The sequence below is a fragment of the Neolamprologus brichardi genome, chromosome 23 (assembly GCF_056152115.1).
Source record: "Neolamprologus brichardi isolate AB-2024 chromosome 23, ASM5615211v1, whole genome shotgun sequence".
NCBI lineage: Eukaryota > Metazoa > Chordata > Actinopteri > Cichliformes > Cichlidae > Neolamprologus > Neolamprologus brichardi.
In genome coordinates, this window is record NC_142125.1 from 20668217 (window position 1) to 20689488 (window position 21272).

At 39.3% G+C, this 21272-nt stretch overlaps 3 pseudogenes; 2 read left to right on the top strand and 1 right to left on the bottom strand.

Annotated features, from left to right (window-relative positions):
- Positions 1-763: 763 nt before the first annotated feature.
- On the bottom strand, positions 764-5268 carry LOC148096106 (uncharacterized; annotated as a pseudogene).
- A 2689-nt stretch (positions 5269-7957) lies between these two features.
- LOC102788262 (E-selectin-like) lies at positions 7958-8609 on the top strand (annotated as a pseudogene).
- An 8368-nt stretch (positions 8610-16977) lies between these two features.
- Positions 16978-17646, top strand: LOC118454863 (E-selectin-like; annotated as a pseudogene).
- The last annotated feature ends 3626 nt before the right edge of the window (positions 17647-21272 follow it).

Sequence of the window (21272 nt, forward strand, 5' to 3'; positions counted from 1 at the left end):
CTGTTCTATTCTGGTACATTGTATTAATGCATTACAGCACATACTGTTCAATTAGCAGCACTTCAGTTTTAAAATTAATAGCATAGAGTATGCAACATCATGTCAACTATATCATTAACAGATAATATTTTACATTCTCACTATCTCTCTTACTCACACACACAAAAGCTATGTCCCAATTCATCACTTCGGAGACCCGGCCTTCGTGGTCTGCGTGGGCTGGCTCCTTCGAAGACCGAGAAGGCCGGAAGTGCGAGGCTGTGAAATGGGACGGTCTAGCCTTCAGATTTGCATTACCAGCTGTCTTGGTGGAGTTTAATAGACTAAGTCATCTGCTCCTTTCTCGCTAATAAATAACACGACACTGGAGTAAATTCTCAACAACCTCACACTTCTGTTTAACCAGTTTTCTGTTTGACGTTTATTCAGATGTGAAAACTATAACTTTAATCTCAGCCAAAGCGATTTACTCAGAAAGAAATAAAACGCTGAAAAAAGCCAAACAATTATATTTTTAAGTTATCTAAGTGACTTAACCTGAGTAGCGAAAGACCACAGGGGTCTGAAAACGATGTAAAGTCTGTTCTCAGTATTTAGGTTAATGGCATTTAATTAGTTACTATGAAAAACTACTTTGCCTTCTGAAACAAAATATAATTTGTTTGTTGATCACAAAGTGCATAAAGCAACTTCAAAATCTGATTAACCTGTCACCACCATTTGGGTTCAGATTGGGCAGGTTGTTCCTGGCAGTCACATCCCTCTAGGTCATACGGCCATTGCCCAGGTGAGCATTGAAGTCCTCTCGTGTTGAATACTCTCCTGCACGCCACCTAGTACCTGAAAGAAGGCCAGGTACTCAGGCTAAGGCTACGTCCACACGTACCCGGGTATTTTTGAAGACTGAGATTTTTCTATGCGTTTGCACCTTTGTCCACACGTAAACGGCGTTTTCGGTCACTGAAAACTGAGATTTTTAAAAACTCCTGCCAGGGTGGATATTTTCGAAAACTCGGTTTTTGCATTTACGTGTGGACGAGGAAAACGGAAAAAAACGCAGCGTCAAAGGTGTGCGCTTTTTTGACGTCACACTGTGCGCCACGTTATTGTTTCGGTGAAATGGATTTCTACAATGGGGGACTTAGACAAAATACTGTTAATTGTACTCTCTGCAGTGTTTAAATGCTCATATATACACACACAGTTACTGTTCCTCCACACGTAGGACTCGGTTCTGATTCTATGTGCCAACTTTGTTTACTATTTCCAACCGAGGCTTCTAGACTTCTGATTGGCCAACATTTCTACACGGTTAGGCATATCGACACCTGTTGCTTTGGCATGTTCCTAGCAGCGTTTTCCTTCATTTTAGCTTTTACGTGTGGACAGGATTCTTTTTTAAAACAAAAACGGAAAATCTCCATTTTCAAAAATACACCTGTACGTGTGGACATAGCCTGAGTAATCTGGCTGGTTCCAGTGTTTCACATGCCATACCACAAGTCATTTTTGGAAGCTCGGTATTGGAGAACCAAGACCTCTGCCTGCCACCCGATCTGTTAAAATAGAGAAGCCTCTGGCAGAACCAGGCTCTGTGAGGGACAGCTATCTGCCTCAAACCAGTCTTGGGGTAAGTCAGTATGACATCTGGGTCTTTCCATTTCTCAATGAGAGACTTGTACACCATATTAGTGAAGAATATCACATTTTCAGCAGGGATTTGAATTTTTTTAATTCTAGGCCAGATTTTCCTGAACAGCCGCTTGGCGATGGCATCGGCTTTTTCAGAAGAGCAGGATGAGTCAGCATTTTTAATGACATGCTTCACCAAGTTCTCGATACAGATTTCCACAGAAGACCTGTATTTTTCAACCTCTTCAGCCGCACTCAGGGCTGGATTCTGCATAGACTCGATCAAGTGCTTTTTAATTATATGGATCTGTAAATTTCCCGGTACTGGGTCCCCGTCATTCAGTAACATTAGTAAATGTTTTTATTTACAAAATGTTTTGCTATGGAGCTCTTGGTAAATGGCCTCATCAATCCTGTTTAATTTCTTTTTTATCTATATGCAGGTCTTTGATCCTGACGTCAGACAACATGTTGTCAAAGAGTAACTTGTGGAGTGGAACAGGTGGTTTGTAGTGGGACTTTTTTGCAGCATGTGAGAGCACAGCATGAATAAGTGTGCTCGCACACTCCTTTTCATCAGCCTCAAAAGAATTGCCACTAACACCAGATGGTGATTTTTTTCCCCCCAGTATTTGAAATATATTAGCTTCAAACTCTTGTAAAAGTGTTTTGGAAATCTTTTTAGTATCTGGTAGTTGGTCTCCATCATCTTCAGTTGTTCCACACCATGTGAATAAACTTGTTAGTAGGTTTCGCTTCTTTCGGAAGAGGTGATCTTTGAATATAGGAATGACCACTTCTTGTTGCGGCTGAGCTACGGCTAGTGCAATGATCACAAGATTAGGTAGAATATCAGCAGCTTTGTAATGCCTTTAAAAGATGCTGCAGTAGCTGGAGTTTGTAAGGGTGCCATTTGTGAGTAGCTAATATCCGCCAAAGGGATGTTCGACTAATGCCACTCTCCAGTGACATGCGGCGAGTGCTACGCTGTGGGCTCTTGCTGAATGAAGCTAGGACAGCCACTGATGTTTCTTCATTAATGACAGTTTTCTTGCGTCCACATTTTGGCAAATCCAACACTGAACCAGTTTCACGAAACTTAGCAAGCAGTTTGCTGACTGTAGCATGGGAGATGGGTGGTCTTGTAGTAGGGGTGGGTTTTGATAATCAATTTATCGATTACAATCGATTCTGGCTTGGATAACGTGATATCGATTCATTAAAATCCTGAATCGATTTTTTAATATAAATTTATTTTGCCGGAAATGCCAGAATCTCAGGTGAAACCTCAGAAAATTTTGACAACCACAAAACAGCTAAAACAGTAAATGAAAGCAGGTACACGGATTCCGCTCAAAGACGTAAACACAGCGCAGCCCCGCGGATCAGAATCAGTGAGATGTTGCCTTTCTCACCCAACAGCACGGACACGGTCGGGGCTGAAAGCCGACAGCTCACTGATTCTGTTTCGGCAGGTCCGCGCTTTGTGTTAACGCCCTTTTTGCACTGATTCTAAAGCTGTTAGTTTTATCTCTCTCCAAACAATATTGACCGAACCAGCAGCAAAAGAAGATCCAAACTGCGCTTCACATAAACATCATCATGGATTCCCTCTGACTTTTGCTGTTTTGCTTCTACCAGGATAAAATCACACTTCATGCACAGCTCTCTCTCTCTCTCTTTCTCAGTGTACTTCAAGAACAGTTTCTCGTCTAAAAATCTGTTTTCTGCATTATTCGCTTGCTTGTTATGCACAAGTCTACCGTTGTTTACAGCGCTGTTGGCCGATGTTTTTTTCCCTTTTACTTACTTCCGAAAAGAAAACCTAATTTCTGCCATTCAATACTGAACAAATTTAACATTTTTAAAATTATGCAAAATGTGAAACGCTCAGCCGTGTTTTTTAATAAAACCGCTGTAAATTCAGAAGTAATGTTCACATGTTGATTAATGGTTTTCTTTCATTTTTGATCTACTGCAGAATATTTTTATAAAATCCCAGGCCAGGAAAATCACCTTCATGTTTTTCTGTGTTTTATCTTCAGCTACTTTGACACAAAGGCATCTGCTGTGATGCTCACACCTTTGATAAAGTCTTGCGAGGTTCAGCTTCCTTTTTATAGATACAAAAATATGTAAATTTACTAATCTGAATTTTAATATTTCTGACTGTCTGAGGCAAAATTTCCCAGATTCAAATCGAATTGAATTGAATCCAATCCAATCGTGAATCGAATCGATTCAGAACCTTGTGAATCGGAATCGAATCGATTCTAGAAATCAGTGACAATACCCTGCCCTATCTTTTAGGGTGTCTTGCATTGAAATCTGCTGCAATGACCCGGTTACTACGTTCACCAGATATCAACACGATTTCGATCCGCTCCTCACGTGTTAACCTCTTCGACATGTCAGTGGCTGTGAACAAAGAGAAACTTGTAAATAACTCATGAAAGAATAAAGTTACGTTGAAAGCAAGCACACCATTGTTTTTCTTGTGATATTGCCAATAAGTTTGATGTGTCACATGGCCCTCTTCCTATAGAGATTGAAAATGTGACGTCATTCAGGGGCAAAACCGCAAGGGATTCTGGGAACGAGTGGCAAGCGGTACTAGAGCACTGCAGGCTTTCACATGAAAACAGTCACACAGCGATAAAAAGAAACACAAAAAATGGCAAGAAGCTGTTGTATTATTAACTGCAATAGCCGGTCACATGACAGCCACGGGAAGCCGACAGGTAAAGAGATCGGTTGTTATCGGATTATGTCGTGGAAGAGAAATTGTTTAAGCCACGTTTCTGAAGTAACAAAGAGCCGACGGATGGCCTGGATTGCAGCAATTCGAAGACCAAAATATAAAGTTTCAGAACACTCCAGCTCATATGTTAGTCTGCTCCAAGCATTTCCACAAAGGCAAGTCTTCTGTTGTAGTTATTACGTAATTTATCGTAACATAATTGTTGATGTAGGTTACAAATAAGTCTTATATTGATTTGAATTGAATTCGTTGCGCTATGCTGCTTTGTTCACTGTGACTTTGCGGGCTAATGTTTGCCAATTTTTTGATGTGTTTTATAGAAAAACCAGCTTACAAAATGCTGGAATGCGATCCAGACTGGGCACCCTCTATCAGCCTGGGTCAGACCGAGTTTAAAGCTGCTACACAGCGATTGGTTAAGAGAGAGAGCGATATCAAAACAGCCACGAAAAGTCACGCATATATGTCCCCAAGTGTTGTATTGAAACAAGTGATGAATAACTGTTTTCGAACATGGTTTTTTTTTTCATTGTTGATTTGTTTTTCACCGAAGCAGCTAATAAAGCATGATGGAATGCAATGTTGCCTCTTTCTTCTAAGATTCTATAATAGAATGAAACAATAATGCCATTTATAAATAAAGAAAAATAGAATTAATTACAAAACACTCTTTTTTTCTATTACATCTGAAAATGTTGTGTAATACTACAACCTGAAACAACAAATAGATTGTGTTGGCCTGTACAGGAGATAAAGAAAAAAATGTAACAACAGCGGTGAAATGGAATAGTCCAAATCAAGTAAACTGGACCTGGGCTTGTTGCAGGGATCTAAAGTTAGTAAACATTTTGTGAGTGTAGGGACTCACACTTCATTCGGGATCATATAATAATAAATATGTGTGTGAATAAAGTTGGGCAGCACGCTAACGTCCTTACTCCACTGCTCGTATGGGTCTGACCCATAACTCCTTTGATTTTTTTCCTCGTACTTTTTTTTTTTTGCCTTTTCGTCAAGTCTGTCTTTGTATGGACCTGCCGCGTTCTCCGTTGTTTTGTACATAACTGTTTTTGGGGCAAATAAAATGAAAGTAGGGATTAAAACCGCAGAATTAATGATTACCGGTGCTGGAAATGCTAGTGTTTGATGCAGTGTCTTGATGTTGTTGCCACATGTACCCACAATGCAATGCGTGAAAGTCACGTGGTCCGTCAATCTCTATTGAAAAAACAAAAGTTGTATCCAAGATGGCCGACTTCTAATTGGCCACCATGGTCACCACCCATCTTGAGGAGTTTGCCCCCTCACATATACTAATGTGCCACAAACAGGACTTTAATATCACCAACCATTCCCATGTTATTACGGTGTATCCATATAAATGGCCCACCTGTAATATATAGCATATAGACAAGGCTGTATGTAAGCGTGAACAGTGAAAAATGTGGTTGTCGCACAGTGAAATAGTCCTTGGAAATATTGCATAGTTAAAGAATATTGCACAGTTAAGTTTGTATTTTTCACACTGGTTTATCCCCTGAGTATATTTATTAATGTAACAGCCCTGGTGTATGTGCTGTTTGGGCCTTAATTGTCCTGTACACCAATCCTAAGGTTAACAGCTGGAACAGGTGATGTGCGGGTGGGATGTGTCCTTCAAGATGCTACAGGCTTTTCTGTGGTAGCGGGATCTGTACAGCTCCTCTAGGGAGGGAAGAGCACAGCCAAAGATCCTCTGTGCGCAGCCGATGATCCTCTGGAAAGAAGAGAAACCTCTTCAGAGGTTTCTTCCTGTTAAAAGAGAGTTTTTCCTCCCTACTGTCGCTAAGTGTCGTCTGATTGTTAGGGTCTTTATTTTGCACTGTAAACCAACTTGAGACAACTATTGTTGTGACTTGGCGCTGTATAAATAAAACTGAACTGAAATCGTCACTGAGTAAAAAACATTTCACACGATATTGAGCTTAATCCATCAGAGTGAAGGTGCACATATTGAAGAAGCTTTGGGAGGGGGGTTAGTCTCAGAAGGTTTACAAATGTGCATGATATGATATATCATGACATAATAAAATCTGATCATTTTGACTTACAAAAGTTGGAGGACGCGTCTTGGGAAGAAACTGGATGAAAAGCGAGCTGGGGGATACAAACAGAGAATATTTTTTTTGACAATCATTTCTAAAATATGGTCCATAGAAAAAAACTACACAGCAGTGACACCACAAGCCATGCAAGAATGAAAAAAGTTCTATTATGTTGGGGCGTGGTCTGCAATGCCGTGGCATGGGAGATGGATGCACCTGCAATCATGCCTCGCCGGCATAATAAGTCTGCACTGAATCCTGGTTACTGCTGTTGTTGGTACGTGTTGCTGCGAGCTGCAAAGCTGCAGCCAGAGTGTAAACAGCAACTGATACCGACTGTATATGTAAGTGTGTAAAAACTGCAAATAGTAAGATTAACAGCAACAGTTTGTTTTTTGTTTTTTTGTAGAAATTTCTTGTGAACAATATTGTGGCGCACAGTGTGACATCAAAAACGACGCACACCTTTCACGTTCGTGACTAAATCTCTGTTTTCCTCGTCCACACTGAGTTTTCGAAACAAAATATCCACCCTAGCAGGGGTGGACATTCAATCGCTCAAATCTCTGTTTTGAGTGATCAAAAATGTGTGGACGAAAGGCCCAAACGCAAAGTCTGCGTTTTCAAAAATACCTGTGGACGTAGCCTCAGGGTGAAATAATACTGTTGAAAAATGCTGAAAAGCATGAAGTTGTCATGGGGTCTGCCGTAGGTTATTTATATTATGTATAGAAAGGCAAATCTGAAATATGCAGAATACAAGAAAGAATAGAGAAAGGAGAAAAATAGGAAAATACAAGAAAAACCCAACTAATTAAATCCCTCTCAAAAAATATAAGGACCATTTTCAGTCCTGTTTTAATTTATTCTCTTGACCTGTTCATTTGTTTCTCAGAAGGTTGACATGACAATATGGAAAAATACTAAAAAATATGTGATTTGTATATGATTTGTATATGAAAAAAAAACTGATTTGTTTGTGTAATGGGAACCAACATTACGTCAGTTTGTCTTATGCAAAAAAAGATATTTGTCTAGCTTCTCCTATTAACCTTGGATTTCTTTAAGCATATGAATGGTTTCCAAGTATTGTTAACTTTGGGTAAACTGAAAAAACAAAACAAAAACAACTATATTACCAATATGTCCTCCTTGTGACGTGTGTGTGTGTAGCTGAAGGTTAAAATAAAAGATACATTCCTATTGAGTCAGTTGATGAAACAGATTAATTTTATACTTTTATTCAGGTTCTTTCAAATTTTTTGCTCAATGAAATTCAGATGATCAGTAATCACAAATTTTCAACCTCCACATCTGAAGTGATCGTTTCATTCAACTTGTGTTGTACTACAGCATGGATAAAAAGGCCGCCCTGATATGTAAATATGCTTTGACATGCAAAGCTCACATCTCCAGCAAATATCTTACAAACCTCTTTGGATCCTCATTTCTCTGCTGAACCCTTTAGAGAAATTCAACAATGGATCAGATTTTCACCTGCATCCTACTCCTGATGAGATTGTTTGGAACTTTTACAAAGTACATTCACGTTAATGACAGAATGAATTGGCCTCAAGCTCAGAGTTACTGTCAGCAGCACTACACAGACCTGGCCCCTGTCAGTAACGACAAGGATGACAACAAACTTCAGCAGCTCTCCAGCAATGTCAATCACTGTATCTGGATAGGACTCGTGAGAAATTGCTCAAACAGAACGCAATGGCTGTGGTCAGGAGGTGGAGTGGCATCCACTTTTTTCTGGAGACCAGGTGAACCTAATGACTTTAACGGGAATGAAGATGGTGGCTGCGTGTGGAATAAAATGTGGAATGATGAAAAACTACAGAATCAAAAAACCTTCTTCTGTTACGGTGCCAATGTGGTGAAGGAGAAAAAGACTTGGGAGGAAGCTCTGGAGTACTGCAGGGAGCACCACGATGACCTGGCCAGTGTGGCGTCTGAGACTGAGATGCTGCTGATCCAGAAAGAGTTGAGCAAACATAACACCACTGAACATGTCTGGACTGGATTGCGCTTTCTGGCTGGGGACTGGCTGTGGGTGGACGGGCAGGAGATGGACTATGAGGCCTGGGGTGAAGAAGGAAAGCCATCATGTTCACATGCCAAGATAAAGTGTGGAGCCTTACAGGTGACAGGAGGGTACAAGGCTGTTTGGGACGCTAATGACTGTGAGGAGAGACTACATTTTATTTGTTATTGAGCCTATTTACTGTGCAAAATTCATTTGCATTAATCATAAATTTCTGTGATTGATAAAGTTTTGAATCAAAACAGTTGTGGGAATGGCAAAGTCAGCTTTCAATTATTTAACAAACATTGTGTTTCTTCATTTTTTGTTTCAGTGAGTAAAACGTTTTAAAAATAAGAAAGGTTATTGAAAATAATCTCCAGATCCTGTTCATCATTCTAGCTTTTATAGCTTTTCTTGCACACAAAGAAAAACACTCATAATAGACAAGCAGTCTCGTGTTACATTTTGAGAATGCCCCACTGTTTGTTGACATAGTGAAGCTGCACTTGTTGAATGAGTGCTGTGATGGAAAGGAATTATACTGAAAGGTTTAAAAGCGCATATGATGTGATCGATAAGTGTAAACTAAACTAACTAATAAATTTGCAAATTTTGAATAGTAACAAATGCATGCTCCAATCCATACACAAATACAGACAATCTGAACAGAAGCAAAACTATTTAGAAATTTGTATATAAAAATCTGACTCAATAATCACAGTTCTTCATAAATCAAATCATTTTAGCTATGCTTTCCTGTCTGGATAAATATCTAAAGATACTGTTCACAATCTTTTCACTCACTTAAAAGCCATTAAATGCACAAATCGCCTGATATTCACAGATCACAATTTGAGACTCTTTTCACACTGAATTGTATCATAACTTTGTTTTTGTGAAATGAAAAAAAATTAATCAACTATGCAAAATGTGCATAGTTGATAAAAAATGTCTGAATTTGTCAGGTTTGTTTTATTTGTAACCAACAGCACATTTAAACAACATAATTTGTGCTTTAGAGACGACACGTTTACATTTCAGGTTTTCAAAAAACAAAACAACCCTTAGTTTCAAAAAGCAGAAAAAAAAATGGTGTTTTTATTGAATTGGCTCATTATTGTAGAATCACAGGGATTTCATGGTTATTGAAATGTGTTCAGAATTTGCAAAGTTACGATGCCTCATGTTCTAAATGATGATACACTGCTCTCCCCTACATAAGCTGCCTTTATAGATTTTAAGTATTAGTATATGTATTGGTATTGGCAATACTGGCCCTATATTTACCTGGTATTGGATCGATACCAATATCTGCAGTGTCGCACACCACTAGTGTAAAACTGGGACACCTGGGCTTCCTTAGTATTTCTTTTTTTTTTTCTCAAATAAAAAAAATCTGACAACAGTTCATTACTGCTCTACTAAAAAACACATTAGAATATATTGTTTTCATAAGCTGCTGGTGCATGTTGGATGTGCTTCTACCAGAAAAACAGTTGCAGGGCAGTTACAGACTAAAGACTCTGGCATGAATATAGGCTAATTGATCTCTTGCATGTGTTCATATAGTCCAAGTGATGTTGGGTAATTGGAGCTGACACTTCAATGTTACCTCACTGACCATTAAAGACTAATTTTTTATCTTAATTAAAATAAATAACAATCTAAATCGAAATAATCCAGTTCATTTATGTTTATAAAGGTAGATTGATGTAATTCATAATTTCTTTATTGAACAGCTGAGTTGTAGGGTGATGAGGACCCAAATGTAGATGCATGATGAAGACAAACTGTGTGGACCAAGTTGTCCTGAAAAAGAATGTAAAAATAATGTATTGTTTTAAAAAAAAAACAAAAAGAAAAAGGAAACTGGTACTACATGTAGTAGTGGCTGAACCAGCCAGTTTCTAAACATTACTGTTGATTATCATATGTGCCAGGCCGGAGGGAGGGGACCAAGAGGATCCTGCCTCTGAAATGTAAAGTGCGGTAACCACAAACTTAAAGGAGAGAGGTGTACCACTTATTAAAAGTTTTAAGTGAGTGAGACTATATATTTGATCCCTTTATGTGTACCCATGACACTTTGTGGATTACAGAAAATCCAAAATAAATGAAAACTTGTGCACCCATGTTTTTGTCATTGAAGACTTTCGCTGTACAATCATTCCACCCAGCAAAAGAACAGTTTGCATGACACTGCCACGATGACTGGATGCAAAATTCTGTCTACTACGGTAACATCCCCAGGCATACATCGTGTATGATGTATGCCTCGTTTGACTACACTCTACTCTACTGGACCAATATTAAGTCCACTTTTGTTTAATTTATTTTACAATTTTTGCTTTGTTCTTTGTTAACATTTACAAGCATTTAGTAAGTAAGGTTTATTTATAATTGCTCTTCCAGATACAAGGTGTCATGATCCTAGGTCTTTTGACCCAGCGTTTTGTGTTTTCTATCGTTGTGATGTATTTTGGTTCTGTTCTTCCTCAGTTTAGTGTTTAGTCTTTTCTGCCTCTGTATTCCTGTGTCAAGTCCGCGTTTCTTAGACTGTGTTTTTGTGTGTATGTGTTCCTGTTTTACTTTGAAGGTCCCTGTCTGATGTCAGTGCGTTCTGTTTACGTTTCCCCTGTGATGTCTCCCAGGTGTGTCCCCCTACTGTTTCCCATCCCCTGATTTATAGTGTTTGTTACCTCGTCCTCGTTACTGGTTCATCTGTGTATCTTCCTCCGTCATCGATAATTGTCTCTCCGTGTCTCCCTGCATCTCTGTTTCTGGTTGATTCTGTTAGTTTTCCCAGTTTAGGTTTGCTTAGTTTCATGCTCAGCCTAGCCATCTCTGTTTGTATCTACATTTGACGAATAAACTCACTTGCATCTGAGCTGCCGCATCTTGGTTCCTTAATAATTCCATACGGCTCGCCTCATGAGCCGTGACACAAGGTCACAAAAGTGTACAACAAAATTTTGGAGAAAAAAGTCAGACTTTTTTCTCTGAACTACATCTGAATCATCTTTGATTCTGATCAATCAAATATAAGCTAACAAATGTTGGATGAGAGAAGAGAAAGTGAGCGAGTGTGATGGAGCTCTACTGAAAACAGACATTTCGTCAGGCATTTGGCTTCTTTTTACAATATATTTTTTCATTGTTTTATTTTTGCTATTTGCTGTGTTCTTTTCTGTGTTATTTGGTAAAATTTATAATCATGAATGCAGACATACAACCATCTTACAGAACTTACATAACATGAAAACCTTATTTTCTGAAAAAGCAGACATTAAAGCTATGTCCATAACATGGGCTTCCTAAAGGTCCTAACAGGTCTCAACAACATGTAAGAGGCTGCAATTGATTAGACTGAAAACCAACAAAAAAAATTGAAACAGGTAAGAAATTGTATAAATGTGCACGTAATAACTCTCATTTTGATTCTTAAAAGTGTTGCCTGCATGATTTAATAGCCCTTAAAATCATGTCCTCATAAAAGACTGGAAATTAACGTTTGTGCAAATTTAACGTAATCTTTAAAACCAGAAAAATGTATTCCTGAAATGCCGCATTATGGCAACACTAGAAACACAGCTTGGTTAAGTGTGACAGCATCCATGGGGATTAAACAAGAAATCTCAGCTCCATCACACACTCACCATCGCATTTGCAGTGTTCTCTTCTCCCTGTCAGCCACCACTACGTCTTTTTTGTTGGCCAGAAAATGCTTCTCTGTCTGGAACTTGAAGTCCCACAGGACTTTAACTCTTTTCTCAACCTGTTGTCCTAATCCATATGTGGCATAGATATTCCTGCACATTCTTGAAGCCATTTGGGTTGTGCTTCTTAGTGTGTGCTATGCCAGCTCGCTTACATCCTACTACTGTGTGCTACATAGAACTCAGGTGGTGAGGGTGGGTCGATGCGTCTCTAACAGCATCACCATCAACACAGGAGCACCACAGGGATGTGTCCTCTCGCCACTGCTCTACTCCCTCTACACTTCAGACTGTGTGGTCACCCATGGCTCCAACACCATTGTGAAGTTTGCTGACGACACAGTGGTGTTGGGTGCCATCTCCAAAAACGATGAGGCGGCCTACATGGACGAAGTAAAGAATCTGGCATCATGGTGCCAGGACAACCACCTCCAGCTGAACGTCGGCAAGACCAAGGAGCTGGTGGTGGACTTCAGAAGGAGTCAGCACAGAGACTACAAGCCCATTATTATCAATGGAGCTCCAGTGGAGAGGGTGCAGTCCTTCAAGTATCTTGGTGTCCACATCTCCTCAGACCTGACATGGGCTGCCCACATTCAGGTCCAGACCAAAAAAGCTAGGCAGCGCCTGTATCACCTATGACAACTGAGGAAGTTCAGGGTCTCTCCAAAGATCCTCAGGATTTTCTATACAGGCGCTCTGGAGAGCATCCACACACAGAACATGACATCGTGGTTTGGGAACAGCTGTGTGAAGGACCAAAAAGCTCTCCGGAGAGTGATCCGTACAGCAGAACGCTGCTGCAGGATTGCTCTCCCCCCGCTTCAGGACACCTACACCAGGAGATGCTGGACTAGAGCAGCGCAGATACTGAAGGACCCGTCCCATCCTGGCAACAAACTGTTCCAACTTCTGCAATCTGGTAGAAGGTTCCGCATCATCCAGGCAAGGACAGAGAGACTCAAGAGGAGCTTCTATCCCCAAGCCATCTGGGCCCTAAATACACACACACCCGCCCTCTCACATCATCTATAATTGACTGAGACAGGACTCTCTTCCAGACATTCTAAACCCAGGCACAATGTCTATTCTTATTAATGTACAGAATTCACCTGCTTGCTGCTTCTACTGCACATTCACCCAATGTATATACTATATATATATATATATATATATATATATATATAATGTTCTTCCTCCCCCCCCCCCATTTTTGCACACGTCGAGGAGCGTGTCAGGTTACATTTCACTGTGTGTTATACTTGTATAATTATGCATGTGACAAATAAAGAACCTTGAACATATTCTCCAGAGCACCTTTGCAGAGTCTGCAACTTAGGTCCTGTCATCTATGGTAGACTCCTGCCTATTTGGATCTAGCGCTTAAAGTCTGATCAGTCACTGTTCTCAGCTACAGTAAAAAATTATGGCTCTGGAAAAACCTAAAGCTGCTACATTTGAAAGCTATGATTAGCTTCCTTCACAGTTGTCAAATGATTCCATCTATGGCTGGGGAATCTTTAATAATGTTAATGGACAAAAAGTATATGTAGATAAAAATATATGGTGTTCATAACTGACCTGATCCACTTTACTGATGAGGCTTCGGTCCCAATACTCGCACAAGATGAGTCTCAGTCAAACCTGGAGGAGAGTGAGCTAAAGAACATAAACAAAGGGATTTAAAGGATCTTCAGTCGTATGAGTTCTATGCAAAACTACACAATAATGATAGTACAACACATGCAAAAAGGCAAATCTGCATCAAAATACACACACTGACACACACACAGCAAGAGTGAGTAAAAATGAGCTTGCTGTGATGTTCTAATGCAGGTATGGGCATCAGAGCTAGCTAAAGAGCTGAAAATAACCTACCGTGTTTGCCATCATTAGAATCAGCAACTGAAAGCTAGGAAAGCAAAACTGGAGGCATTATGCCATCCTGTACACTAGAGGGCAGCACAGGCTAAAACTATTAAAGCCACTTGCTGTTCAGTCATGAAATTATAAACCTGTGGTGCATTTGAATTATTTTAAAAGCATCAAAACTGCTATAACTGATAACTTTAATCACATTTCCACAAGGCTTTTCAAATTATGTTAATTGTGACTGAAGTGTATCACTGTAACACTTTTCAGTAGTGATGTTACGTCTCACACTGCAAGAAGGTCATGAGTTCCCCTCCATCATCTGGCCGGGGTCTTTCTGTGTGGAGTTTGTTCCAGGTTTCTCTCCAGGTTCTCTGGATTCCTCCCACAGTTCTACGACATGCAGTTAGTTGGGTTGGGTTGACTAGTGATTCTAAATTGCCTTTAGATGTGAGTGTGGATGGTTCTGTGTCTCTATATGTTAGCCCTATGTCATATGCAAGAGGCAGGATGTAACCTGCCTCTCGCCCTATGGTAGCTGGGATAGGCTCCAGCTCTCATAAGGGTATTCTACATCATTATTTTTACATATTCACCGGTATGTACCCACATGTATTACTACAACAGGGCTGCTATACAAAGAATGACCAGCAGAGGTTAGTACTTTCAATTGAGCTGCTGTACGGGGCTTCATGTGATCTGCCTTTTGGTGAAGCAACTGGCCGAAAAGATTTGACATATTCAAGGAGGCTTCACCACACAACCCCCTACCTTTCAGTTTGGGGACCCAGCACGACATACACATATGAACTTTGGTTCAGTACAAATTGCTTTTCTTACATTTGTCTTTTCAGACTGCAATTTCAGTCTCTGCTTTTCTCCAGCTCACTACTCCTTCACACAGCTCAGGCTCCGCTCTCGTATTCCTCTTTTCTGGCACTCTAGTGAAATAAGGAAGGTATGACCGTTGTTATCAGTTGAGTCACCTGCCTGCCCTGGAACTGCCAGTGCCGCAGGTTTGCTGACAAATCTCAGCTCCAATTCTGAAGGACAAGTGTTGGACAATTCTGACAGACAGTTTCTAGTACTTTTGCTGATAGCAGTTCCAAAAAAAAAAAATTACACAATAATCACAGCACAAACAATGAAAGAATGCAAAAGAGAGCAAAGGCCAGTTCAGGGTATTAAATTCCTTCAGTCCTCTTTGAACTACTTTTCCTGACTTCTGCATTTGTTTTTTCCATTAGGAAAACATAACAATATGTAAAATGACTTTGCCTTGTTCCTGAATACAGTGATTTGTTTGTCTGATGTGAAGCCAGCAACATTTCAGTTTTGCCTTATGGAAATTAAAAATTTGTTTAGCTTGGCCCAATATGCTTGTTTTTTTTTTCCACTTTATGCCTCTATGGTGGTGTGGTGCTCGGGTGTTGGAAAGCTCGGCTTTCCACAGTATGGGTTCAAAGTGTTTCTAAGTCTGGGACTTCTGAAAGAAAACTGCCAAATTTAGCACCCTCTGAGCCTCATTTGTTTGATAAGATACAGTTATTGTGAGTCAAAGTTATTAACTTGGCATAGGGTCTTTCTTCAACACACCTAAACACTTTTAGCTGCCTAACAGCAGCTACTTTAAACTCAAAAGTTTTAATATGTAAGCTTTCACCTTCTGAATGTTAGTATGTACGGTTAATAAATATATCATGAATATGTGGCAACACGAAGGGGTGGAAATAATGTGGAAAAGAGTGAGGAAGCAATGATGTCATACACACACACACTAGAATGCTGGTGTGACAAGTGGGAGCTTAAAACCTTTTACAGTTGTAAGGAAAACTGGACAACGCCCAGTCACCTCCACTTTAGCCCTTCAGCTTCCGAGTAAAAGAAAACAAATTATTAATGTATCCAAAACAAAAATCAAATACACACCCTCTGTGGTTAGCACTACTGCAGAAACACACTGGTTATCTGCAGCTAGAAAAAGGGCCTCCTAAAAGTGGTGTAACACAAAAAATGAGAATTTACAAATAAAACGTTGAGAAACCAAATGTACAAACACAAAACAAATTACATTTTCTCTTCTGAGCAGATAACTTCCCAGCGCTGAAACGCTAATCTAAAAACCTAAACCTAAAATCTAAAAAAGCCAGAGGAATGTGCAAAGATCAAACATTCTGTTTCACTGCAGAAATCCAAGTTAGTTGTGCATAAGACAAAAAGTGACTCAAGCTAATTAATTCCCTGCCAGTTACTGAAATGGGCAGAAGAAAACCTAAACAAAAGAAGATAGTTGGCAAAAAAAAAAGAAAAAAAGAAAAAGCACAAAGAACATACAAAGGCAAAGCAGCAGCACTTCTGTAAAGGTAGCCCAGAGAAGCAGTAGTGGCCCAGCTGTAAAGCTATATCAGTCACCCACTACTATATAATGATGTTGGAGCAAATAATGTATAGCTCTAGGATTGAGAGCAAGAAGTTAAATTCAAAATGAAAATTGTTGGATTTGGAGAACCGGATTTAAATATATGTTAATATTAATATTAGTCAGTGCCTTTAACTGTCCTCTAATCTTCTGCTTTTTGAAAATTGTGATAATAAATGTTCATACATTTTCAAGTTCCGTATATGAAATAGAAATTTCATTCAAGTTTTGATGTGTTTGAGATATCAAAATTGGTCTCTTTTGAGTTTCTGGTGAGTTATCAGCTACTTGAACAAGTGAGCATAAGGTGTGTGTTCCTGAATACTAACAGGTACTGACAATGAAAGGGCAGTCCTGTCATGCAAATAGGTTTTGAAAGGTAAAACTCACATCTCCAGCATATATCTTCCAAACTGTTTGGATCCCCACTACTCTGACGAACTCTGTGGAGTAAATCAACAATGGATCAAATCTTCATCTTCATCCTGCTCCTGCTTAGCTTGTCTGCAACTTTTTCCAAGTACGTTTACATTGACCAGGAAATGGATTGGCGTCAAGCTCAGATTTACTGTCAGCAGCATTACACAGACCTGGCCCCTGTCAGTAATGAGAAGGATAATGACAAACTTCAGCAGCTCTCCAGCAATGTCAATGACTTTATGTGGATAGGACTGGTAAGAAATTTCTCAAACCGAAAAGAATGGCTGTGGTCAGGAGGTGGAGCACCAACCTGGTATTTGTGGGAACCAGGTCAGCCCGATAACTATCTTCTGGGTCATGAAGACTATGGCTGTATGCGGGAAAGCAGGTGGTATGATGCAAGCCTATTATATAAAATAACCTTCTTCTGCTACAGTGCAGCACTGGTGAAGCAGGAAAAGACTTGGGAGGAAGCTCTGGAGTACTGCAGGGAGCACCACGATGACCTGGCCAGTGTGGCATCTGAGACTGAGATGCTGCTGATCCAGAAAGAGTTGAGCAAACATAACACCACTGTGTGGCACTGGCAGAACATGTCTGGACTGGATTGCGCTTTCTGGCTGGGGACTGGCTGTGGGTGGACGGGCAGGAGATGGACTATGAGGCCTGGGGTGAAGAGGGAAAACCATCATGTCCACATGCCAAGATAAAGTGTGGAGCCTGGAAGGTCACAGGAGGGAATAAGGCTGTTTGGGATGCTCATGACTGTGAGGAGAGACTACATTTTATTTGTTACTGAGCTTTGTAATATTTATTTGAATTTCCTTCTATTTACTTTGGATATTAGATAGTAGTAGATTATTTATCTCATTTGTTTATTTGTATTTTTATGCTTAATGCTTAATTATCTAATTTTTATTGTGATAGAATAAAGTCACCTGCCAGTAATTTTCAAACGGCACATTTAACCAATGATGTTTGTTTTCTTTTCTGGAAAACAAATATAAAGGTTCAGACTTACAGTCTTTTTTTTAAGATTTCTCTCTAGTTTTTGCACTTTTGAATGGCTAAATAAAGAAATAAAGAAATGAAGGTTTTCTGACTTAGAAGTCACTTAAACCAGACTGAGATGGTTTGGCCTTAAACAGGCCATTCATGTACAAAATTCCTCTACAGTGATGTGAAAGACTCATTGCCAGTTATTCAAATGCTTGATTTTGTTTCTCGCTGTCAAAAGTGATATTAAAATACTTTATTAATCCCTGAGGAAAATATGTGGTTTCCGTTGCTTCAAGACAATAAGAACAGTAACTGACTAAACGAAATAAAACAACACAACTTATTGCAAAGTTACTAAATATAAGAAACAGCTCTAATATATACAAAAAGCTCATTTAAATGAGGTGGGCGCTGGACCCTATCCGAGCTACCACAGGGCGAAACACCCTGGACAGGTCCCCAGTCTCTCATACACTGTAAAAACTGTGATTGGGGTTAATTAGAATCTAATAGGAGAGTAATAGTAATTATTACTCAGTAAAAACGTGTATGAGTAGTTTTAATCAAATCTAAGCAAAATTCAACAATTTTGAGATGTTCAGTTATTTAAATTTACACACTTTTTTGGGGGGGTAAATTCAGCAATGGTTTGTTGAGTAGATTTTAAAAAAAATGTTTGAGTACCAAAACAATTTAAGAAATCTAATAGATTTAACTGATGAAAGCATTTTCATTTTAATCATTGTACACTTCCGCCCATAATCCTTTGTGCCACGTGCAGGACACACGCGCGCTTCATGAGTGGACATCTCCATTTTGTCAGAGGTAAGACTTCTTAATTTGTTCGAATATAAGACACGGTTTAAACAATAACGTATATTGGTTTTGAGTAAAGGTTTTAAACAGTATGATACGTCAAAATTAGATTAATAATCATCACTGTAATGATAGTATCGTATTTTTACACAAATGGCAGTTAGTGGACTGCTAGCACAAGGTCACTTTCCAAGCCTTCACGACTGTGTTACTGAACAGCTTTAACTAACCACGTTTTACTGTATTATAAATATCAACGATATATTCCGATGAGTTTTAACGTCTTTCATCCACGTTTAAAAGTTCATGAAAAGGTTTTGCGCTCAGTTGTGAGTGATTTAGTTTTAATCATTTGTGCCGGATTTTGTCAGCCAGAGTGAGTTTTTCGAAGCTTTTGTCTTGATGCAGTGGTTTTCAGTTGTGGTTAATGAAGCTAAAGTGGCTCAGTCCAGCGACATAACTGCGTTTTTGCATCATGCTGTCGGAGCCCCGTGACTTTATGGCGTTATTTTTGTGCCACTATTCTGAGCGCATGTAAAAAAAAGTTTGCAGGTGCAAGTGTTGCATTTTGAGGAGAAATTTATTTTGAGCCGACAAATGCGTCCTCCTTTTCCCCGAATTTGAAGGATGGGTCGGGTGTGTCCTTCGTGGCCCACCATATCCCAGAATTCATAGCGCGGCCCAGCCAAACTCCAGTTTCCAATAATGGCGGCCGCTACTAAGTTTTAAAATTACTTTTACTAATCTTTCTGGGTCACAAAATAAACTTTTAACATATAAGTAGCTGTGTAAACATCAAATATCTGCTCGGTTTATCAAGATATCGCATATTTGCAAAAGTGCTTCGACGATTTCGGAGCATCTGCTACCCACCAGCTCGATAGCAAGCCGGGAGCTCGAGCGTCACTGAAGCCGCTGAGAATGGCACAACTCCCGTCACATCATTTTCAGATCACCGCGGAGTTTCGCTACTCAGGTTAAACGTAATATATAAGTCACTTTGACAACCTAAAAATGTTATTGTTGGGCTTTTTTCAGTGTTTCATTTGTTCGTGAGTAAATCGGTTTGGCTAATCTAAGTTATTAGATTAGATAAAATAAAACTTTATTAATCCTCTGGGATTTTCACACAACTGAATAAACGTCAAACAGAAAACTGATTAAACAAAATTGCGAGACGGTCGAGAATTTACGCCAGTGTCCTGTTATATTTTAGATAGCAAGGAGCAGACGGCCGAGTTTATTAAACTCCACTGAGACAGCGGTGACGCTAATCAGAAGGCTAGACCGTCCAATTTCCGCCGTTTTTCAGCCGTTTACTTCCAGCCTACCTGACCTTCTGAGGACCCGGCCCACGTAGACCGCGAAGGCCGGGTCCTCAGGAGGATGCAGCCCATGAATTTGGACACGACCAGAGTGGCGGACTTTGAAATATTACTCTTTCTGGGTCACAAAATAAACTTTTAAGTGCTCTAACGTTTTGTGTTCGTTTAGAGGCGTTAAGTCAGTGTCAGTGAATTTATATTTACCGTTAAGAGTAAATATCTCACCAGAAAATTTGTAGAATCATTATTAGAAAGTAACAGTAAACATCCTTATATGTTTTGAAATGTGTTAATCTATTGGAATGACTGCATATCACATTTGCAATTTTGAAAAAAGGGGGAAGAATTATCTTAAACATCTTTAGTCAGAGATTTTATTACTTTACCTATTACTGTTTAACAAATCTGTGATATCTAGACTTATATATAGATTGGGGGGGCAGTTATTTCATGTTGTGATCTGTCACCAAATTGCTACAGAAACCAGGGCCTATCCCCTTTTTAATCTAATAAAGAGTTTCCTTGTGTTATATAGGAACCTCACCTTTAAAATTTTCGCATTAATTTAAACACGTCTTTAACAATCTGCGTGTGTTTGTGTAAATTTTTTATTTTGGAGACTGCTATTAATGATAATGTTGCTTTCCTTTCAGGTAATGCTGAGCAGGTCAACTTAAATTCACCTGCTCAGCATGTAGACTATGCATTATAAAGTAAGTTGTGATAACATGTTATATTAAATTAAACTAATGGTTTTGAAATTGAAGCGGCAGAAAATTACCAAGTTGACCCCACTTAATCTAACTTATTTGTTTTTGTAAAAATAATAAGTAGAAAATAATTGCTTATTATTTGTAGGATTTTTTTCTTCTTCTCTATAATCTCAACATCAAATGTGTATAGATACCCATGCTCTTACATTTGTCATGAAAAACTATTTAGATTCTTAGATATATATTTTTCCATCACTTTAGGACCTGGCAAATGGGATGGCAGTGTAAGATATGCAAATCTTTTTCTACTACAAAGGGGAATCTACTACATCATTACAGATTACAACACGCAACATTTGGTCGTGGACAGCACCAGCCATGTCTGTATGGCAGTTGTCCTTGCACATTTAAAACACAAGGAGCCCTTCGCACACATTTATCCAGATACCATGCCGCTGAAGAGAGTCCAAGGCCTGGAGTGAT